This window comes from Thrips palmi, unplaced genomic scaffold, assembly GCF_012932325.1.
Source record: "Thrips palmi isolate BJ-2018 unplaced genomic scaffold, TpBJ-2018v1 HiC_scaffold_7, whole genome shotgun sequence".
Classification (NCBI taxonomy): domain Eukaryota; kingdom Metazoa; phylum Arthropoda; class Insecta; order Thysanoptera; family Thripidae; genus Thrips; species Thrips palmi.
In genome coordinates, this window is record NW_023144634.1 from 781,716 (window position 1) to 790,143 (window position 8,428).

An 8,428-nucleotide genomic window follows, 5' to 3' on the forward strand; every position below is an offset into this window, starting at 1 on the left:
TCTGCTGATGACATTTTTTTACTGTTGTTTTCTATATTGATGGTTGTCAGTAAAACTGCATGGGGTCTTATTCAAAATCTCTTGGGGCTTGTTATACTTGTTGGCCGTTTTCCTTGACATGCCAGGTTGACTCCAGGTGGAGTGTTCATGCCAGGTTAACCTGGCTCGGGTGGAGTGTACTATGTCGCCATTTGTAGAGAAGTGCGACGGCAGATTAAGGTAAGATGACGTCGTGGTGGGGGGGACCAGCACTTCCTGGGCAAAAACCCCTTTCGGCGGAAGTTTACTTGGGAGGGGGTGGGATGGGGTAATAATGCTGAGCAGAAAGAGGCCTTGGTAGATCAGTCTTCCATAGGCATGTGCCACGCGCTTTACTAAACGAGGTGCTGACCTCCCGTCGTGCCGACCCGGGGGGGATACGCCCCCACTGTAAAATATGGTGTTGAAATTTTAAACCGTATTTTGCTAATTTTCTAAATGACCAAAGTGGTGTACAGATGACTTATCAACTTCTTTGGAGACAGGAAATGCCACTGCTTGTAACACGGAAGAGAGGACGGAAGAGCACGGGCGCAAAAACGGATGAATGAAGGCCGACCTCGACAAGGCATTTAGAGAGCTGGAAGTTTGAAAAGTATGTTTGAAGTGTACAAGATGAGCTCTTTAAAGCTTTTTTGTTTTCTTTAAGTTGCATACTTATTTTTTTTATCTCCTGATCTGTTTCGGTAGATAAAGCAGCAAGCAGGGCCTCGCCCCCTCCTTTCCCCCATTCACACCTCTACCTAAAAAAGTGAGTTGCTATTTACCAGTACTAGTGCAATTAATAAAAAATTACCTTATTGTTGATGGTCTCCCTTTTCTGTTTCAGCCCACCAAAGAGTCTGCAATAAACCTGGAAAAACTCAAATTCAATGTGCAGGGTACCACGGTTGCGCACCAAATTTATTGGGGACATATGCGAAGGATGCCTCATGAATAGTCTGAAGAAGTCCTGGGATGATGTTGGGGGTTGGAGGGGATCAAAGAATCTGTTAAGGTAATACTAATTTATCTTCTTTATTTCATATTATAGTTCGCTTCAGAACTCTTTTAAGTTGCTTGTGCTTGCAGGAAATGGTGACAGCCCGACTCGCAGCGTCAAGAGTAGCTGGGTCATTGCCACGCGACATTGTAGCGGTCGCGGGGTGCAGTGGCGGATCCAGAGTCGGCCCGGGGGGGGGGGGGGGGGGGTGTCAAAAATAGCACTTTATGCCTACTTACAGGGGTAATGTGGTGCTTTTTGCCTACCTTTCAGGCGGCTATCTAGGGGGTCAAGAGGGGTGGGGGGTGGCTGGCAGGTGTCCGGGAAGTGTTCGTCGCGGGGTAGTTCTTGGAGGCGAGGGGTACTCCCTAACACTATCCCCCCCCCCTCTTCTTGGCCGGGCGTGGTCCGGACACAGCTTTGGCTAGCCCCTGGCAATAGACCGGCTCAAATTTCCCGAAGGTTCGAAATGTCGATGCGCGGAAACGGAATTCGGTTCCTTTTCCGATTCTAAGACTCTGAGAATTTATTGGGATTTTTCAGGTCACCGGAAGTGGTGGCGCACGGCAGGGTAAGTTAGGCGCACTGCTTATTGAAAGACCAGCAGTAAAGCGGCCTTAATATTCATTATACGGGCATGTGCCATAAAACAAAAGTTTTCATAAATTGTCAAATTAATTAAAATATGAGATATCTGATTATGAAAACTCAAAATTTGCAATCTGGGTCTGCAGTCAAGGGGCAACTGGCGTCTATTTTCGCTCTGAGCCCCAAAATGAAGTGGATCAAGGTGGAAAACTGTTCAAAAATCCATTTGGCCCTTCTGGTGGTGCTATTTTGAGTGCCTCATCTCCGCCCGGTCTAACGGATTAATTGGAGGCCTTTAATGAGTATTGACTTGTTTGCGTACCCTCACGCGGCGGCAGACATACCACGGACATGGCTTTTTGTCTTTTGCATGTCCTTTTTATGTCCCTTATGTCTTCTTGATGTCTGTAATATGTACTTGGGTACATGTTATGTCTGAACATTGTCCAGAATATGTCTTTTGAAACACAAGAATGTTTTATCTATGTCTCTCATCTGTCCTTAGAGACAAGCGTCATTGTCTTTTAGTTGTCCGTGTCTTTCAATTGTCTTTAGAGTGTCTTTTTAATGACTTTGTCTTTTTATGTCTTGTCCGTGGTATGATTTTCACATGTCTTTTGAGACATTTGTCCCGTAGGTGTTTTCAGAATGTCTTTTCATGTCCTCATCTGCTTATGTCTGTGGCTTGTCTTTTTTATGTCTTGTCTGTGGCATGATTTTCACATGTCTTTTGAGACATTTGTCCTGTAGGTGTTTTCAGAATGTCTTTTCATGTCCTCATCTGCTTATGTCTGTGGCTTGTCTTTTTTATGTCTTGTCTGTGGCATGATTTTCACATGTCTTTTGAGACATTTGTCCTGAAGGTGTTTTCAGAATGACTTTTCATGTCCTCATCTGCTTATGTCTGTGGCTTGTCTTTTTTATGTCTTGTCTGTGGCATAATTTTCACATGACTTTTGAGACATTTGTCCTGTGGGTGTTTTCAGAATGTCTTTTCATGTCCTCATCTGCTTATGTCTGTGGCTTGTCTTCTTTATGTCTTGTCTGTGGCATGATTTTCACATGTCTTTTGAGGCTTTTGTCCGAGGTTTTAAAAGTCCAGTTCATTTCTTGAAAAATAAACACAACCAATACAGTTTATAGTTTTAATAAATAGTTAAAAAATTGATGCAATTACACAATTTTACACAAAATTACACGCAATATTTCACAATACAAGCAAATAGTAGACAAAGGACATTAAAGTATAAGTGAAATCAAGCAATTTCACACACAATATTTCACAAGACAAGCAAATAGACAAAGGACATGAAAGTATAAGTGAAATAAAGCAGTTATCACCTTCATTCCTGCACATTAATCAATTTCCCCACAATTTGACACAGGTATTATGCACATTCTGTTCCCACTCTGAATTCTAATGGCAGGCTTACGCAGAAGTTCTGCACGAACAAAAACTCTTTCATCCCTATGTGTCACCTCCATTATATGATTCACTCCGTTAAGAGCAGCACCAGTCCTGAAATGGTGACAAAACATGCCGCACACTACTTCACCATTAGTTTGGAATGTCACAATACTGTCAATGTGAAAGAAACGGTCATCTGTTGAATAGCAGTAGCTGTTGTTCGATTTGAATTCTTCAGCTTGATCGTACCTTGCAGATCGGTATAGAATGTTCGACTTCTTGCACTGCAGATATTCAGTTAGTTGATCACACTGTAGATTCACTGCTCTTAATAACTGCACTTCCTCTTCAGTTGGAACTCTAATTTCACTGTCTCCAAAAACAATAACATTCCCTATTCTTTCAGCATTTTGCTCATTGCCATACAAGATGAGCTCTATTTCTGCTCTGACCTCGTCACTTAGTTCATTATCTAGATATAACATATTCACCAGAGATTCAAGAAGGAACCGGTTGATTATTTGATCTTCTTCCCCTTGAGAAGAATGGATGTAATCCTTCAATTTCTTATTCAACGATTCATAGGGCATAGTGCTATGATATTGAAGAGGCCCCCAACGCCTTGCGGCTGCTGCTAAATGCAGCATTGCATGAATGTTAAAACGCATATTAGCAGCACCATAGACGTTTTGGAAAGTGTTTGCGAATTGAATAAGACACCTGTCAGCTTCATCAATGTTTGGATTCAAAACTGAGTCCTGGGTGAGAAGGAAAACACCGTTAGAAAGCAATCCAATGTGATTTACAACAGCATTATCCACAAAGTTATTTAGGTGTCTCAGAATTGGAACCGCATAGTAAAGTAACCAGTTTCTCCACTCAGTTCCTTTCCATTTCTTGCGTTTCCTGATACTTCGTGGCTTTCTTGAAATCATGGTTGGCGTGTGAATTTGGCGGAGATGTCGATCAATTGCTCTCTCAAATGCATTCACATTCTGAACATTTTCAATGATGAGGTTTGTCAGAAATTTTGTGACCCCAAGATAAATTGGATGTAGGTCATCTGGTGAAAAGCCATGGCCAAGATCAAAGAAATTAATGGCTGCAACAATAGAAGGACCTTTCAGCCCCATGACTCTGTGCTCAGGATCTGCTTGTTCCATATTTTGCCTTATGCTGGCATCTGTGCGAATTGGAATATTCCTAGGAATCCTTACATTAACGATTTCTCCATTTCTTCTCCGTATTCTCACAAGTGTTCCAGGCATGGGGTACTTCATGCTACCTAAGTGAACTCCAGGATGTTCACAAAATGGGCACCCATATCTCCCATTATACATGGTCATATTCAGGACAGATGCTCGAGCTCTGGCATCCAAGCAAAAGCATGTCATGAAAAACCTGCTGACTACCTCTTCATTGCCATTTGGCCTCCACCTTATGCCCTGTTCTGATAAAATGTTCGCCTCAGCAACAAAAGCGTCAAGAAACATATTAAAGTCAGGTTCTTCTTCATTTATAAATACACCAGCAAGCATTGTGGTTTTCTGACGAAGACCAGGAACAAGTTCATTCAGCCTTACAAAAATGGGATATGCTTCGGAGTTAGAAGATCTGCTGTCACTGAACCCATCAGTATTAGCTGTGTAGGTAAAATCATGAGGCAAAAGAAGGCCACCTTCCATTCGCTGCAAAACCTGATAACCTTCGCCATCCAATAAATCTTCGAGGGCTTCATCATTAATCTTTTGCCGGTTATTTCTGTATTGGAGATAGTTCCAGATTCCAGGGACAGACAAGAGTCTTTGCAGCTGCCTTCGTAAACTCAGGGTTATGAAGTACTTTAGTTTTCGTCGATGCACTATTTCATTGCAATGATGGCAATGCACATTACGTTGTGGAAGATTATCTAAAGGACCCAGGTATCCTTTACAACTGAGGCAATATGCATGCCTTACAATCCCAGCACCATTTTTGTTAAGTAAACTCCAAAGTTGTTCTTTGGTGGCTGGTAGTACAGAAATGTCTGACGAAATGTTAAAAACCCGACAGATTGCCACTATTGTTATGTAATTCAAATCGTGACGAGAAGCAACAGCCAGAATTAGCGCAAGAATTTCTCTTGCTGTCATACCATCTGCAGCAACAAACAGACGGTTCAAAAGTGGATTGTCCAGATTAAAATTAGGCTCATTTAAATCCACAGGATTCACAGCATCTCCACCTCCACCCCCATCATTTCCACCATCATCTCCTCCGTCATCTCCGTCATCTCCATCATCTCCGTCATCTCCATCATCTCCATCATCTCCATCATCTCCGTCATCTCCATCATCATCCCCACCACCATCATCACCACCTTCATCTTCTGTATAATCTGAGGAGGATGAGGATGATGCAGGATCAGAATAACTTCCATCTGAAGACTCAGCACTGGATTCTGGTATTTCATGTAAAGGAATTTCTGGCACACTCTCTTCTGCACTTGAATCTTCCCCTTGAAAACTGGGTACATGAGATAGGTCAGAAATTTGACTCATCTCACCAAGCTCCTGATGTTGGATCTGGAGAAGGAACATTAATTAAAGATTACTGCATTGTTGAAATTGTAAGCAACATTGTAAAGACAAATCAAACTACAAGAAAATGTAGTGAAAGGTTGAACCCACTTACAATAGATTCATCTTGAAGACCATCGTCCATATGTCCTGTGGAGATTTGTGACAAATCAGCAGGTCCCTGGGCTAGGTATTGGATCTGAAGAAAATAGGAAATTTTGATAGAATTATTTGCCTTTTAGAAAATTAAAGCAGATATACATTCTACTGACCTGCGATTGTACCGATGTGACAGATAAGACAGTTGTGTCGTTGTCAAACTGTTCATCAACCTGAGAAGAAAGCATAAGTTACAGTCAGGGTAGAGTGATGCACAGAGTAGCATTATGCGTTCAAGTATCTTAAAGGTTGTCACTGACTAATCAGATATGCAGAACTTCAGATGACAATCAGACTTAGCAGGAGTAATTCCATAAACAAATACCAAATGCTTACACTTGATTGTCCAGTCCATATTGTCGATGTAGATGATTCACTAGAAGTGTCACAATTGCTGCTACTGGATACTGCATTGGTGTGAAATTCACATGAACAAGGTATGTCGTCCTCATCGTCTTTGTGATATTCACAGTTGCAAGTATCAGAACTTTCTTCATGAAATTCGCAGTTGCAGTGTTCGTCTTCGCAACATCTCTTACGTCTCCTCCATTCAGTAGTCCGACTTTTGCCGGTGTAAGGACCTCGAGCAGACATTATCTAAAAGTCAAAATGGTAGTAAAACATAAGATGTAAAAAGGTGAAACGAACGTTTAGAAAGTGAAACGAGTAGGTTACTTACGTCCACCGGCCATCTTTGTCAACTTGTCAACAACAACAACAACCCAGCCACCGCCGCCTACATCGACTAACGGGCAATTTTTTTTTCATTTTATATCTGACTTTCTAAAACGGTTACTAAGTAAAATAAATGATAGAAAGCTGAAATTTTGATAATAATTTACATTAAATTCAATATGAATTGTTTTTTATACTTTAAAAATAGCAGACATCCAATCTGACCGTTATGGACCACCTTGACCGGGACGGTTAGTAGTTGGCACGGTTGGCGGTTTCCGGCGGTTTCAGACATGTGGTGTGGTTCTAGAAGAGGCGATGGCGGTTTGAAATTTAGTCGAACTCATTGACAAATCTAAATACATTGAGGACCTAGAGCTTGTTTTAATTTCGGCTACCATGTTTGCCCACGTTTATACCGTGGACACGAAGTCGAAGTTAATAGTGGACTTGAACCTGGTGTTTGAGGTTTTAGATGAAAAAAATACTAAGAGGGTCCCCTATCGTGATGTTACTTTCAATAATGACAAGAGATATTTTCTCGAAGATGGTGAATTTATGAGAAGGATTTTCATTCTTCAAACCTCAGGTAAGATGTTCCGAAGTGCTTTGAGTGCTAACCTCACTTTTGACACACCTCTCCTTTCACCTCGATGTGTATGGGATGATCATTTCCATTCAAATGGAAAAGATCAACTGTTTTTTCTTACCTGATGTAATGTTCTGGGACATCCTTTTGCAGAGTCTAAGGATCAACTCCAGCTAAGTTTGCAAAGTGAATCCGACAAGCCTCGAAGGACTGTAAGGATTCCCAAGAGACGTTCCATGGGAGAAGTCAAAATTCCTGTACAGTCCTTTTGTACTACCAGTGAGAAAGATTCAGCTGAGACTAAGCAGGTAATGTTCATGTGAATCAAAAATGAACGATGTCTCTGAGATTCCTGTGAGTTAATAGTTATTTCTTTTCAGGCTTCATTGAACGTGGTTACTGAACGCAACAAAAATGTTCTCAGCCATATGAGCAAATGCAACATGGCAATGACTACTGGAAACAACGACAAGAGTTCAAAAGAAGTAAAGTTAGAGAAGGCGGCAATGACTACTGGAAACAACGTTAACAAGAGTTCAAAAGAAGTAAAGTTAGAGAAGGCGGCAATGACTTCTGGAAAAAACGTTGACAAGAGTTCAAAAGAAGTAAAGTTAGAGAAGGCTGAGGCTACGAACAATAAAAGAGGAAAATCAGAGGAAACTGCTACGAGGAAACCGTCGACAGGAGGAAAGGAAGTCACAAAAGCAGAAAAAAGGGAGGAGCTGAAAAATAAAGATAAGAGTAAGAAGAAAGGGAGAAATCCAGAGGATAAGAGAGAGAACGAAGAGAGAAAGGCAGGGGCCAGGAGCAGGAGGAAAGAGAAAGGGATTGAGGGTTCGAAGGAAGAGACAATGATGGAGGGTCCGATTGAGAAGGAAACCTTGAAGACAGAGGGTTCGAGTGACATGATGGAAGAATTCCTAACATCTACCCCCAAGAAAGTTGACGTGAGTTTTGAAGTCAGTGACCAGTTAATTTATTGGATTTTATTTCGTTTGTATATTCTTAGCTCTCAAACGTTCCTTTGCAGCCCAAGGTTGATCTTTCATTACTTGAAAAATTGAGACTGCTGGAGGCTGAGAACAATGCGTTAAAGCAGCAGCAGAGTGAGCAGCAAAAGGTCATCGTTCAAATGAACAACAACATTCAGAATCTGTGCACTGGTGCGTCTTAAGTATTTTCTTTTTGAGATTGTACTATCATGGATTTTGGTTTAATTGTTGCTTTTCTTTGATTCAGCCCTATCTCAGAAAGGAGATGAAAAAATTGATAACAAGAAGGACAGCAGCTCATCTAAGATTTGCAAGATAAAATTAGCAAGCAATCTAACAGATGAAGAGGCTATTAATGTGCCATCAGCACAGGTATGTACAAAATTTGTTGCCCTTATTCTACACCCAAGTTTCTACATATATTAACACAGCCTTTCT